Source organism: Diceros bicornis, chromosome 33 (genome assembly GCF_020826845.1).
Source record: "Diceros bicornis minor isolate mBicDic1 chromosome 33, mDicBic1.mat.cur, whole genome shotgun sequence".
Taxonomy (NCBI): Eukaryota; Metazoa; Chordata; class Mammalia; order Perissodactyla; family Rhinocerotidae; genus Diceros; species Diceros bicornis.
In genome coordinates this window covers 15,507,087-15,522,921 of record NC_080772.1, presented here as the reverse complement: position 1 = coordinate 15,522,921, position 15,835 = coordinate 15,507,087, and the positions used below count along the sequence as shown (strand labels likewise).

Sequence of the window (15,835 nt, the reverse complement as noted above, 5' to 3'; positions counted from 1 at the left end):
CATTAGTATATATCAGAGCTGAACTCTGGTTCTCTGTTAAATCCAAAGATTTTTTCCTCCTCTGCCCTTTGTAGTCATCCTCCTCATATTTATGTCTGTATTGTACACTGGATGATGTTATTGTCCTTTATGTCCCTCCTGGCTCTTCCCTTCCTTGTTCACTTCAGTTCTTACTCCTTCAGCCCCTCTCTCATTCCGTAGCTCCCAGGCCTTTGACCCTGCAGGCTGCCCCCTCTGATCCACTCTAAATGATCAAAGCCTCCCATAAAATGTGACAGTCACAATCTTCCAGATAGAGTATGGCTCCATAAATCTAGGTATGACCTACAAACTGAGCATAAAACTGGGGGATATCATGTCTTTTAAAAGCCACATTGTAACTTGTGACTTGTTAAAATCCACAGTTATTTGACGTCAACTGCTGTTTGCTTCCTATCCAAAAGTTTAATATGAGACATACACATATCACTGATTATAGATAATCAGCATGTCCTCGCCTGGTATCAGCCCAGAGTCAGATTTCTTGGATATCTCTGAATTCATAGAAAAGACCACATAACTATGCTTCTATCAAATAAGTAACTCAGATTTTTGAAAGTTTAGATAGGAAGACCAACAGCAACAATCTTACAAACATCTACAGAAGTCTTAACATAGAGTTTAATTGCTTCAGAAGTTTTATATAGTTGATTTAACCTTCATGAGACCATCTGATAAAAATCTAAATATGAATATTTGGAGAAAAGTTATTAACATCTAAATGATCTCATCTCATTTTTTTCTACTTTTTTAAATTACAAATTATTTCAAATATATATAATGTATACACTACCGTATTTGTACCAGAATTTCTTTTTTTTTGAGGCATAGAGCATTGTGGATGCAGCTAACGTCCCCTTCATAATCCCTTCCCTGCTTGTCCTCTCTAGAGGTAAACACTATGTGAAGTTGGTGTCCATCATTCTCGTATGTATTTTTATATTCTTACTATATTTTTGTGTATGTATAAACCACACATAATGCTGTTTTCTGTGTTTTAAACATTTATGTAAATAATATCATGCTATATGTATCGTTTTGCAACTTTCCTTCTTTATTCAGTATTATGTTTCTTGTTTGATTCATGTTGATATATGTACATCTAGCTCATTCATTTTGATGTTATCTATGGGAAATCTCTAAATAATTAGCCAGTTTATTAGCAAACCTCTTATGGAAAGGTCAATCGATTGCACACAATTTTTCACTATTACAACCAATGCTGCAATGAATGACCTTATACACATCTCCTTGGCATATGTGTGAGAGCTTTCATAGGGTCTATCCTTTGAAGTGGAGTTGTGAAGTCAAACCATAGAATGTATTCGACTCTGTAGGTATTTCCAAATTGCTCTCCAAATGGTTATATTTATGTTCAAAAATAAAAGATACTGTTATATATGAAGATAAGACAAAATTTTCCTTTTGTGGAGCAAAAAGTAAAATATCTAGAATGTCTAATAAACCTAGGAGTTAAAGAGACAACAAATAAAAAATAATTAAAAAAACAAGTCCAAACTCCAAGGAACTATTTGGTCAAAGGTATGCACTGAGGGACATTACAGGAAAAAGTTTTGTGAAATTCTCCACCACAGTTAGTACAGGGAGGAATGCTCTTGTAATTGCTGCCCATTGTATACATCATGGCTCCCTTGTAGATGCTATGGAAAAGATTCCTTTGTGGGGACTGTAGGAAAGCTGTACTTCTTGACATCTGGTTTATTTTATCCTCCATACTCTGTACATTTTATAACTGTTGATATTTTCCTCTTTCCTTTGACCACTGGAAGCTCTGACCACACAAACAAGCATGTGACCTGTCATTGGCAACATTGCAAAACAGAACAGCAGAATAAACGTGCACTTGGCACTCTTTTCTTTTCCTACTCATATCTTCTCTCCAACCAAATTTTTCAATGAATTTATTTCATATAGTGATAATATTAGTATTTGTATGAACTGCCTCAAATCTCTTTCAGAATGAAGTGAGGTGTGTAAGAATAAATGAGTGAATGAAACAAAGAAAAATAATGGGTGAGTAATAAATTCCTCTCACTAACTTTGAGTACAATCTCAATCTGAAGCTCTGGTCTTGCTTTTTAAACAAACTTCTGGACATTTCTAGTTAAAACCTACAAATGACTCAAGCTCTAAAATAAAATGCATCATCTTTCTGACAAGATAGCCTCCTCTTTCTGATATCCCATCAAAAGTGTTTATTAATTATTTTTCATGATAAAAGTAATTATGCATATTGTTATTCATGGTAGGAGGGTGGGGAAGGGGGATTCCATCTCTATAATCTCCATTAGTCTCCTCACAACCTCATCTACAAAATATTATTATTTAATACATAAATGTGAAGTTTTTCTCAGTCTCATTTCAAGTGTGAATAATAGATTGTTTAGCATGTATGTTAAGTGTCTAGATGTAATATACACCCTATGCTCAATGCTAGGAATACAAAGTGAAGTGGACACAATTCTTGCCCCAGAGGAGGTTTAAGCAATATTAGCATCATCTTTGACTCTTTTACCCCCTCATCCCACCTATTTGGTCACAAAATGTAATTGATTCCTCTTTTGCATTGTCTATGGGATTCGTCTTCCATTCTTGTACAATCACCATTGCTTATGGTTCTTTCCTCTCATTCTTAGACCACTGTTATCTCTTCCTCATTGATTTCTCTAATCTTATCCCCCAATCCTGTCGTCTTTCTTGCTGCCTACTGCTGCTAGACAAATATTCCCCAAATACCTCTTGGCCATCTCTCTCCTGCTTCAGATAGCTCAACTTCCCCATCTTCAGCCTTCAACAAGTACCTGTTTACCTATGACCTCTCTTGCCCCCCATAGCAGGCTCTCTCACCCATCATCACTGCCATTTCAAGGCAGAACCAGATCTCCTACTTCACGGAGAACAGAGAAGCCTCAAGTTCCTATTATCCTCTACCTTCCCCCACTCCACCATGTGCAACATGTCTCCTTCTTTCATTTCCCCATCTTTCATTTCTTCCTCTCAGCTCTGAGTGAAATGTGCCCCTTCATTCTTCCTGACTCCCAAGTCAGTATAGATAATACATACTTTGGCAAAGTCTACTTCTGCAGCCCTGACAAATAGAAAAAAACAACGTTGCTAGATTCCTATTTGAGAAAGGAACAGAGAAGATTGGTAATTACGATTAGTGTGATCACATCCATAGCAGAAGCATGTTTACTATGGGAAACCATCTTCTATACCTAATTTGAAACCTTAAGAACTGACCTAACTTAAATAGATGGATTTACTTAAAGAGTCTTCAAATCACCCGATCAGGTCAAGTTTAATGGTAAAATAAATGTAATTAAATTTTTAATAGACAAAATATGGGCTGGAAAAATAAATTAGATTAAATATACCTTTCAATTACTTATATGCTCAAAGATAGGAGGAACTCTTCCAAAAAACTTTTGATGTAAACTCCCCTAATTAGCACCAAATGCTATCTCATTCCAAAGAGAAGCAAGAACTATTGTACAAATGGGAGAGAAAGGTGATGACCCCATGGAATGCCTTGGCAGGTTTGCCAGGAACAAGAGTTCTTTTCTTTCCTCTAGTTATGAAATTGCCTCTTTTACTGTATCCTCCTCCTCCCATTACACAACATTTGTTTCTTTTGAAATGTCAATTTTAAAAAGGTTACAATTCACTCTTAAGTATGCATCCTTGAGTAAGCATTTAAGAAATGTAATCAGCTCTCATTAGGGGATTCTGTGGCAGAATTCTTGGTACACAGCTCCCCATTAAAGTAATCTCAGTGTAGTTGATGGCTCACAGCAGGAATTATAAAGCTGTTAGTAATTGAAGAAATTTATATGGAATCATTTATCCTTTGAGGGTCTCTCCACACCACCCCCCATCACAGTAGCCTCTGCAAAGGATGAAGTGACAGAGCAATAGATGGTTCTGTGTGGGCTCTTTCTTATGGACCCTTTAGTAAAATCAATCTTTATATGCAATTAATACATCTTTAATATGACCATATACATCACCAAACTAATGCAGCTATTAAACCAGAGTATCTCAAGAATCGTCTGAAGGCCTGTATTCATTTTGTAAAACTCAAGATATACTCTGTAGTGAGAGTAAACAAATAACCAACATGTGATAGGCAGAGTGCTCTTAAGAATAAAGAGTGAAAATAGCACAACTGTTCAGTTTAAAACCTTTGCAAAGAAAGCAAAACAAATGTGAAAAGTCTTGGATAGCTACCTTATAAGGATAGGGTGTGCCTGGAGATTTCAAATAATTGAAGAATGCCATGAGGGTTAATTGATGTCAGTAGTGCAAGGCTGAGGAAACCACTCACTGTGGACTGAAAGTGAATAATTTTTTCCCGTCCAGGCCTGTTTTCTGAATGACCTACGCTGATTCCCATCAGTAGACAGAATTACTTATCACTGCCAATGTGTCCCTCCAGGCCCTGCTCATTTTTCAATTCATTGCCATTTGGTTGAGTTATTCCCTAAATGAATCAATCACTAATTCATAATTAGATCCAGTGACAGCATAAATCTTTGTAGTGGAAAACTTTGGAAACGAAAATGTGAATCTTTAGACAAACCGGAGACATAACTCGTTTGTTATTTTTAAAACCACTTGAATCTTGGCTTAAAATCTTGGTCAAGATATATTAGCTAGATTTTTCTTTTTTGATGAGCTTATTATGATGAACTTAATTCTCCTTTTGTTCATCTTTCCTTGTTTTTCACATATATACATCACAATTATTCTAGAGTAGTGGATTTATCGACGTTGTTGACATAAAAAGTCTTGTCATCAGCTCTAGGTTATAGGAAATATTATATGAAAGCAACTGTTGTTACTTTAAAGTCAGATCATCATCCTTGAAGTCCAAAGCCACACGAGAGAAATTCCTTGTGGCTATGCTAAAATTGTATAAAATAATGGACTATAAAATAATAAGGCTGTTTAAGCCAACTAGATTTCTAATTCAGCCTCCTCTCTGTGAGGCTTGGAGAAGTCCTGGCCCTCACTGTAGTGCTACTGGCATCACAGTCACTTCATTGCGTCTTCCTATCCCTGCTCCACTGCATACTCCTAAGTACAGCTGACCATACGCGTAAATGTGAAACAAACTAACTATTGATGCATTACCTCCTTACCTCCTTCCAATATTCAGAACCCTGGTGCCTTTGTGGTCGTAAGAAACCCAGAGATCCCCCACCGTGAGATCTCATGGAAATGCTGTGCATGCCTATAGTGTGGACTTCTCCATTTCCCTTTCTCTGCATCAGGAAAATATTTCCCAGTCCTAAACATTTCAATTTCTAGTATGCAACAGTGAATATTTAATTACTCTCTCTCACAAGTTTGCCTAGCTGTTCCCTTGTCACCCACCTGCTTTAACACTTTATATCTGTTAGGTAAGTCTAATGAATATTGAGGAACGCTGTGAATATTGAGAAACTTGGTCACTGTGTTGTTGTGGTCTAGGGGCCACATTCTCCAGTCCTCTCTCACCAAACACAGTATTTAAATGGATACATGTTTCATGTGTGAAATGATGAGATCTAACTTCAGAGAAAATCCTAGACTGCTGCCTTTTTAGGCTCTTTGTTTCCTGTTCTCAGCCCCATAAGAGAACTAGGGTAGCCATGCAACTTGAATGTCATTGCCTCCACTGCTCCTAACGACTCTCTGGTCCAGAGAACCCAAACCTAATCTCAAGCAAAACACTGAGAACTTCTAGTCTCACATTCAAATGTTTTAAAAGAAATTATAGCATTTAAGAATTCAGACTTCCCTGGACTAAGAAATAAAAGGATTTAGGGAAAAGCTTAACTAAATCTTATATAGGAATAAATATTTTGATAATGTCAGAGATATTTTCCAGTTTCTAAAATCATTCTTTCTTAAATTGATAATCCCTAAGTACTCTGTGTTAATGACTAGTCTGAGATGAATTGGAACTGATGTTGTAGAGAGTCAGATGCTGCAATCCAGGTCCAGATCCAAGATGCTCTTTTTGTCCATGATTCAGCTACATCGTTAACAATTAAAGCAACCCAAAATTATTTGAAAGTGGGGTCAATGGGCTGACTTTCTGCATTCAATTCAACATGGATGTGCCCTGGGCCTCAGGAGTCTTCTGTAGACCATTTAAATGGGATGTATGCGCGCCCCTCAGAGATACACATGGGATTCACTGTCCCTTGACCATGATCACACTTATGGCCATGGAAAGGACTCCTCCAGCACTCTAGAACTTCCCTGCTTTCACAGCTAAGCACTAGCTCAATTAACAACACATATCCAGGCAATTAAAAAAAGTTAGAAAACTCTATATAACCAGTAACAAAGATGTAATCACAAAGATTAGTTGTTCTTCCAACAACAACATTTAAAAACAACTGGTATGTGGCTTCTCTACCCGTGGATTATCCCAGAATCATAGATCGGAGCAGGAAGAGACCTTGAGAGAACACTGATGCAATCCCTCGGTCCTTCATGAAGACCTGCAACTAAATCATTCCAGACAGAGGCAAATTTGCCCTAATTTTAATGAGCTCCAGGGACTGAGCTCTCAAGACTTCCTATTCTGAATAGAGAGAAATTCTTTCTTACAGCTAAACAATCTCTCCCTTTAGAGCTGAAGTCTATTCATCATGTCTGGTTGTTGTTTGACAAGGAGAAGAGCATCTCTAACAACTTCTGTATCACACACTCTTTCCACACAAACAGAAGTTGGTTCCTTCCTTGTGGATCATATTTTCCCAAAACTTTTAAAATATTAAAATGATTTTTTTGACATTCGCTTGTTTCTCAAAATTATCTCTATTTCTTCTTAGCTCTTAAGTCTAGACTGAAATATTATTTTCCAATAAAATCTAACCAGATCTGGGTAAAATAAAAAGTCTCTATACTGCCCAGTATGGTAGCCACTAGCCACATACGTACTTGAGATGTGGCTAGTGTAGCTGAGAAATTGAATTTTTAATTTTATTTAGTTTTACTTAATTTAAGTTTAGATCTAAAGACTGGTATTTGCTACAGTGTTTGGAAGACTTTAAACATGTTTGGACCAATTTGGGTTTGTGAATCTACTTTTTTGAAATGTAAATTTTATGACATATGAATAATGATCAACTATTGCTGATGAAAATTTAGCACTCACTTTGAGATGTCTTTCAGTGTATAATACACAGAGGCTTTGGAAGACAATATAAAAAGAAGAATTTAAATATCTCAGTAATATTTTTATATTAATTATGTGTTGAAATTATAACACATTGAATATATTGGATGCTATGGACTGAATGTTTGTGTCCTCCCCTAAAAAAATTCGTATGTTGAAATCCTAATCCCCAGTGTGATGGTATGTGGAGGTGAGGCCTTTGAGAGGTCATGAGGGTGGAGGTCTCACCAGGACCCACCCATGCTGGCACCCTGATCTCAGACTTTCCAGCCTCCGGAACTAAGAGAAATAAATGTCTGTTGTTTAAGTCACCCAGTGTACGGTATTTTGTAATGGTAGCCAGAGCTGACTAACATTATGGGTTCAACAAAACATATTATCAAAATTAATTTTATTTATTTTTTTTTACTATTTTTAATGTAACTAATCACAATCCTGAAAAAAATTGCCTAATTGGAGTTCTTTCTCTTATTATATTTCCCTTCATATGCATCATAAATCTGACACAGGATTAAAAAGTTGAGGGAGGAAAGGAAGGAAGTCAGAACAGCAAAATTTTAAATGTTGTGCCACAAGGACATTATTAGAAGCAGCCCAGGAAAGAAGATTTAAGGTTGTCTACACGGTCTCAGCACTCCAGCTAGTGACAAATCTAAGGCCCAGGGACACGCATCGAATGTACACAAACAAGGTAATTTTAAGAACTTCTTTTGGTTTTTGTCTGTTTGTTTCAAATTTTGCATATGATAGATGTGAAGTGGGAATCTGCAAAAAAAGTGAAAATGCTGAAAAAGGAAAAAAATCCTCAGTCTGTCTGGCTGATCTGGGAAGGCCTGGGACCAGCCTATCTGCAGAGGGCTACACTGGGCGACAGATGGTGTGATGTGTGTGCACAAGTCTGTGGCTTGAGACTTGTATTCAAAGGTCAAATTCATAGAGATAAGAGGTCCTGGCAACTTGAAAATTTAGGGAGCTATTTTGAATGCAATGGCTATGAAAATATTAGCAGCATTATAACTTGGAAATGCTTTTTTAAAGTGTTACCTCATGGATTAGGGCTGAGACAGGGCCCATCGCCAGACCCACCTTTGTCCAGCAGGAGAGATGATCATGCAAATATGCCCACAGAATGTTAATTTTGGCAGGTCAGTGTTCACTTCTATCACCTTAAGTTAAAATCTTCTTTTATTTCCTCTTGGAATCCCCTTCAGGCGTCTTTTAATGATAGCAAAAGAGCACAACGTGTGTGTACCCCTGTGATTGTAGGCATTAATATTGTATATGTTCTCATGGATTCTGAGCTTCTAAGACAGTAAAACGTGTAATGATCAGCAGCTTTTCTTTGATGTGACATGTATTCATGACAGCATCACTCTAAGGGTCAGGAAAGTGAATCTGGCCTGTTCTGATGGAGAAGCACCCAGGAGGATGAAAACAGAAGACATGAGATTTCCGCTTCCAGATCTTCTAATGAATCATCATGAGAATTTTAGCAAGTCAACTTTCCACTCCAACTTTTCCTTGACATTTTAAAATACCAACTTCTTGTTATTTCATTTGCTTTTAATATGCTAACATGCCAAGAATTTAACCACACTGATATTTAGAAGCTCCCTGAGGGGAAGACTGTGTTGTTTGTTGTCCTAAGTCCTGCTGTGTGTGTGATCTGGTACAAAGGTCTACAGGAAATATTGCAGAGTATCTTTTTTTTCACCCTTAGCAAAAATATGTCTACCTCACACATTGTTAAAGCTATTAACTATTAGAATTTGTATGCTAAAATGACTCTGAGAGATTGCCCAGTAAATCCCGTCATGGTAGAACTGACAAAGCTTTTAAATCCTGTAGCTAGTTAGCAGAAAACTGCGGCTAGAATCCAGGTCACAAAAAGATTTGCCTCTTTATGCTGTTTTAGCAACACCTGAGGTTACATAGGTGGTCATTTATGAACAACTCAAATGCACAGACAAAATATTTCAAAGTCTATTTTTTAGTCTCTCCTTTTAACTTTAAAGAGTTATGGTATAAAAAAGTAATTTTTCCTGTGTTTTTAGAAAAACAATTTTTAATCCTTTGATGCCTAATGTTCTTGATGCCAAAAGTTAAAACTAAACGTTAAATATATGATGGAATCGTATATCCTTCATACCCTGCATCACTTAAAGAGTATTTTCTGTGTGCCAGGAGCCGTGCCAAATACTTCACATGCCTTATCTCATTTAATCCTCCAACATTACAGGAGATAGGCACTAGTGCTACTAATACTTTGTAATGAGGAAACTGATACACAGAGAGGTTACCTAAATAGCCCAAAGTCAAACATTAACCTGTTTCAATGAGGAATCAATTGGCCTTCTGCAGGTGCTGAGTTACACTTGAGTCTTCAACACCTGCTCTCACAATCAATCTATTTGGCTGAATATGACCAGTCAAGTGAGCTCATGCTGTGATTCCCATGCCATTTGAAGTGGGAGATATAGATACAGATACAGATACATATAGAGGTATAGATAGAGATATAGATATATTTCTCCTGGATAGTTCTCCTTTCTAATGAAATTCTGAAAAGCAAACATTAAAAATAGACCCATTGTAAATAAACTGTTGACCCCAGTATCTCAGAAGAACATAAAATCCATGGTCCTGAGAGAACAAAGTGCATACATCACAAGATCCTAATGCTCGACGGAAACATGAAGGACATCAGGTTGTGGATGAAAATATTTACCCTTACTCTCCTGGTCATACACATTGTGTGGTGGAAACTACTAGTGCTTGCCCACATCCCATTCTTCATAGGGGATTAAACTTCCCTGCCTCTTTGTAGTTGGGTGCCAGTATGGACAATGGTCGAGCAGTAGAAATTAAATGTGTCACTACCCCTCAAGCTTCTAATTACTGATGAAAGGCCATACAGCATTCTCTTCACCTTCAATGTCAATAAAAAGCTGTGAGTTCCAGATTATGCAGCTACAGGATGGTGAAGACTCCATTTGCCTTTATAACTACAAAACCGCGTGGAGAACAATTGTCTTAGAGAATTGCCTAGAACTGTAGCAGACTTTGCTTAATAAGAAATAAACCTTCAGAATTTGGGGATGTTTGCTACTACAGTGTATCCTATACTGTTCTTAATTAATACCCAACTGCATTTTTTGAGAGTAAGCTTATTAGAAAAACAACTGTCCTTGTGACAAAGGATTATTTTATTTTATGCTTAAGCAAGAAAAATACTATTGCCACATCTAAAACTCATAACCAATCTTGCAATCAGAAGAAAGAAATGACTACAACAATTCACTGATTTACTCAATCAATTATGTACTAACTTTGAAAAAAACACTCATAAATAATTTTGGCATTAAAATAGAACTTGATAGATTAAATGAGATAGTGAAGAAGAGGATAGTGCAGGTAGGAAATCAGTAAAGGGCTTATGATGAGATGTCTGGAAGTTGCTGAAAGTGGCAGTAACTACTAAAACGTAGAAGACTGAAGGAGGAGTCATTTTGGGTATGAGGTGGAGATCAAATTCTCAGTTGAGTTCACATAAAATTTTAGATAATAAGAGATTTCCAAAATGGAAATGTCAAATTGGCAATTTGATACAGACACAGGGCTGATTCTCAAAAGAAAAATTTGGATTACAGATACAGATTTATAATAGCATTAAAATTAGTAAGTATCTAGGAATTAACTGAACCAAGCACCCATGAGATCTGCACAGAGTATATTTTTAAAACTCTGTTAGAGGACTGTAAATAAAAGGAGAAATACACTTTGTTAATGGATGGATGGTTTCCCACTTTAAAGATCTTCATTTTTCTCGTTTATCTGTAAATTTGATACGATGCCAAGTAAATTTGCATAAAAATCTTTTTGAGGACCTTGGAAAACTTACTTAGAAGTAACATGAAGCTTAGGTTATTTTGACAAAGAAGAGCAAAAATAAAGATCTTGCTTTATCATACAAGAAGAGGCATTTTAAAGTCCTAGTAATAAACAGAGGCATGGGGCTGGTGCAAGATAGAGAACTCTGAAAATACTGCATAACTATGTTAGCTTGATATATGATCATGATGGCACCATTAATCAATGGTGAAATGGTAGATTGTTTAGCAGAAGATATTGGGAGAAAACTTTCTTACCAAGTAAAGAAAAAATATCTCTGAATCCTAACCTTATACCACACAGAGAGGGGATCAAGATGGATTAGAAAGGTGATTGTGATTACAAATGGATTGTGAAAGGTGGAACTATAAGGTTAACACAAGGATAGGTGGAGAACATTTTGAGACTCCCAAACATACAACTATATATCCAAAAATTGAAGGACCTCAGTACTCCTAAATTTTGACTTTTTGTTCAACAGAAGGCACCTTAGACAAAGTTGACAGACAGATCATAGACTAGGAAATATTTACAATGTCTAAAATAAACAAGGGGTAATATCTTAAAAATACAAAGAAACTCCTACAAATCAAGAATATAGGAAACCCAATAAAACAGCAAACAAATGATATAAATAGGCAATTCATAGTGAAATCCAAATAGCTAACACGTACATGAAGAAAGGTTGAACCTCACTAGCAATCTAATAAATGTAAATTAAAACAAGATATGACTTCACTTCCATCAGCTTGACAAAAATGAGAAAGCCCAAATAATATCAAGTGTTGGTGAAGGTGTGGGGAAGCAGAAACCTGTGTGGAGTTTTGGTGAGAGTACAAATTAATACAGCCTTTCTGGAAAGCAATCTGGCAGTATTTGATGAAATTGATTACTCATGTAACCTATGATATAACAGATCTGCTCCTGGATGGAGATATATATATTAATTTTTCTCATGATAAAAGGGAATATGTGTAAGGATACCCACCATAGTGTTGTTTATGACATGGAAGAGATAAAGCCAATTTAGGAGGGAGGAAGTAAGGTTTCTGCTGTGGAACTTAGAAATACATTACAGGTACATACAGTAAACTTTCATAGATTTTGAAAACATTATTGAATCGAAAAAAAATGTTAAGAATCAGAATGACTCTTTGGCACAATTTTGTTTTCTTTAAATTTAGCATAATTTCATTTTCTTGAAAACATTCTCTGGCAAAAATAATATTGCAATGGTATATTCATATTCAAGGATACAATTCAAGGATACTCTACATAAAAAAAAAACAACTAAGCCATATTATTAGTAAATGTATGAACTGGCATATAATTTAAGTTATTCTTAACCCAATGGAGCAGATCTGATTCCACATATCCTCACCACACAAACATGATGTTTGATGAAATATAGAGAAGCTTATGTGTAGCATAGCTATATTCCAAAAGGGAAATTTGATTTAGAAAAGCAATACTTAGAAATTTGGAATTCAGAAATACAAATGGATGTGTGCTGTTGTATCCTGGCCAGAACCATTCTCGTGTCTTACCTTTAGAAAATCTGAGTGAAGAGTCTGATGCTGAGCATGAGCTGATGTGACAGAATGCAGCTTTGTAGATGTGTTGCCTGAATCCTGGCATTACACTCCATTGCAGTAAAAGGCCTTAGTATGTTTTTTTCCTAGCAAGGTATGAGGCATCTATTTATCATAATGCATTACCACTATTTACATACACGAGGCTAAATAGGATCTCTGTCTTCTAGGAAAGCAAATGCTTTGACAAGAGAAGATCATTTTTCCCAATAATTTTCTTCCAAAGGAAATGTACATAGTGCTAACTAAGCTGTCCAATTCAGTTTCTTTTGACATTTTTTATTTTTTAAAAAATGGATCTTATGATGCCCGTAGGAAAGCAAATAGTGTGATAAACTCATTTACTTAGTGAGTTTCCCATACACCTTGATGCCATATTTTTTTGTAGTTAATTTTATTTGTTTCTAAATACTTGTTGAGAAGCTAATGATTTGTCACTTGCTGGTAATGTACCATCTGTTCAGAGAGAACGAAAAACATGATAAATAAAAGTTTGCCTGATCATAAAGGACAGCCAAGATGAGGCTGACACTGAGGATTTACCTGAGCTTAAACACGTAGTTACATAAACAGACTCCCCGGGTACGGGGCATGGTTTTACTTGTAGCAGCAGTTCCGATACAAACAGTCTGACTAACATGCAGTTTGTTCATTGCCAATGAAGATTTCCCAGCATCAGAAACTGCAGTGTGGACACTGCCCTTTAGAGCCTGGGTCTGTGGGAGTCCTGCAAAGTGCATATTCCCCCAATGTAGCTTCTGGATGGAAAGATGAGCAAGTGTAAGAGCAGAATTTGAGATCAACGGAGGTGGTTCGGAGGATTAAAAAACTGGAGGTTCGGAAGAGGTTCAGAGGATTAAAAAACTATGAAATAAATATCAACCTGAAACAGAACTGACTATAAAGTTGGAAGAGAACTCAGAGGGATCTAAAACACCAAATCTTTTGAAAGCAGGGAAAACATGGTCACATATCGGAGGGGTCCTGTTTCCTTGATATGATCATAGGAGGCAGAAATGAGAACACGTTTCCAGGCCCTCATTAATTATTTAAAAGAGAAGATTGGAGTAAAAGAAATGAGTTAGGAAGATTAGAGAGAAGTGCTAGTTGAAAGTACCAAGGATTAGCTGGCTAGGGCAATATCCTCCTTACAAACCCACCATCTCTCATTGATAGCCACAGATTCATTAGCCTGATAGTCACAATCATTGATTTATTAAGTCAATCATCCATCAGTAATTTTCATAACTTTCATGGATAAGAACCCTTCAAGGTCCTGGAAATATCATTTAAATCTGATTGTCTCAGTTCTCTAGAATTTCATAGTATAAAATAGAAAGTCAATTCACTCATTCATTTTGCTAAGAGAACTATATTTATTGAGCATCTACTATATGTCAGGTACCATGCAAGACACTGGGAATGTAACTGTAAGCAAAATAGATCCAATTGATACTTTCACAGAGATTACTATTTAGATAGGGAAAGAGATACTAGTTAAATAATCATAAAAACAATTCCATGGTCATAAATAAAGATAAGCACAATGAATGAGTGGGATAAGGCTCTCTGAAGACATAGACCTGAATGTTAAGAAAGGCTTCCCCAAGGAAGTGGTTCTTGAGCTGTGATTAGATAGATGAGTAGGAGTTAGTTTGGTGAAAGTGGAGAAGATAATATTCCAAGCAAAAGGAAGAATATTTGTGAAGATACTATGAAGGAAGAAGACGACAGGGCATTTTTGAGTAAAGGAAAGAAGGTCTGTGAGATTTTGGTAGAGAGAGCAAGAGGGAGACAAATGTGTATCAAGGTTGAAGAGAGAGGCCCCTTGTAGGACTTTGTATGAAATGTAAGGTCCTTTGTCTATCTACTGAGAACAACAAGACACCTTTGAAAGGTTTTAAGCAGAGAACAGTCATCATACTATTTTTATTTAGAAAAGATCATTTTGCTGCAGCAATAAGCACAGTTTGCAGAACAGCCAGACGGAGGCAAGGAGATTAATAAGAAGACTTTTCCAGTGGTCTGAGTGGGAGCTGATGGTGGCCTGGAGTGGGCAGGTTACAGTGGCCTTGAAGAGACTTAGAAAGTCATTGGTCACTGAATCAATGACTTAATAGAGTGAGATATGCACTATAAAAGGTGAGTTGAGGTAACACAGACCCAAGAGGAGAGCCATAGGAATTAGACTGCAGGAAAACATCCTAAAAGAAATGTCTCTTAAATGAAGCCATGAAGGAGGAATTATTTATTGAATAAAACCAAGCAGAGGATGTGGTATTCTGGAGTATGCGAAAAGCATGAGGGGAGACACAGAGGCTGAGATGTGTGTGGGGAGCCAGACCAAGTGCAGACAGAACAGTCAAAAGTTTGTGCTGGAGGTTTGCAAGCAATACGTATAAAGCTGGTAAGTTTGTGTGGGTTCCTTTAGGAGGGGTGATATGAGGAGAGAAACTGGACAGAAACCTTGGAGCACTGTCATTTATGTGCAAAACAGAGAATGGGCACCAGGAAACTACATTGAGAAGCAGCCGCCAGTGTTGTAGAAGGAAAACACAGGAGAAAGGGTGACACAGAGAAGGAAGGTGAGTCAAGAGAATCAAACGCCAAGAAGAGGTCAAGTGAAAGACTAAAAGCTATCTATGGATTTTAGCAACATGGGTTTATCCATAATATGGCCCCCAAATATTATCTAAACTGATCTCTCACTATGCTACTAAAACTCAACTTTTAAGCCATTTTCCTCTGTCCTCCTCTTCCTCATTCCTCTTTTTATTTTTCTTCTTGTTTTCCTCCATGTACTCATCCTTTTTTCTTCCTCCTGTTCTTCTTCCTCCTTCTCCTTCTTGCTAAAGAACCTTTGTAAGGAATTCAATCACAATCGGTCTAAGACAATCATAGCAAATCCATTGTCTTTGCCATGCTTGGCCTAGAGGTGGACATGAGACTCAGTATTGACATGAGTTGTTATGGCACAGTGGCAAAAAGAGCCAAAGTGCTAAGGATGATGGAGTGAAAGAAGAGAAGGCCAGGTCCTTGATGACCCAGCTGGCCCCTAACAGATCCTGGGACCAACTACCTCCAGGCTTCTTGTAGAATAAACCCTTAATGTCCT

The 15,835-nt window shown here is 36.9% G+C and overlaps 1 protein-coding gene across 3 annotated transcripts in view; it reads right to left on the bottom strand.

The window, feature by feature from the left end:
- NKAIN3 (sodium/potassium transporting ATPase interacting 3) overlaps nucleotides 1-15,835 on the bottom strand; it is a 605,922-nt gene that overhangs the window by 331,758 nt on the left and 258,329 nt on the right. The window lies entirely within an intron of this gene.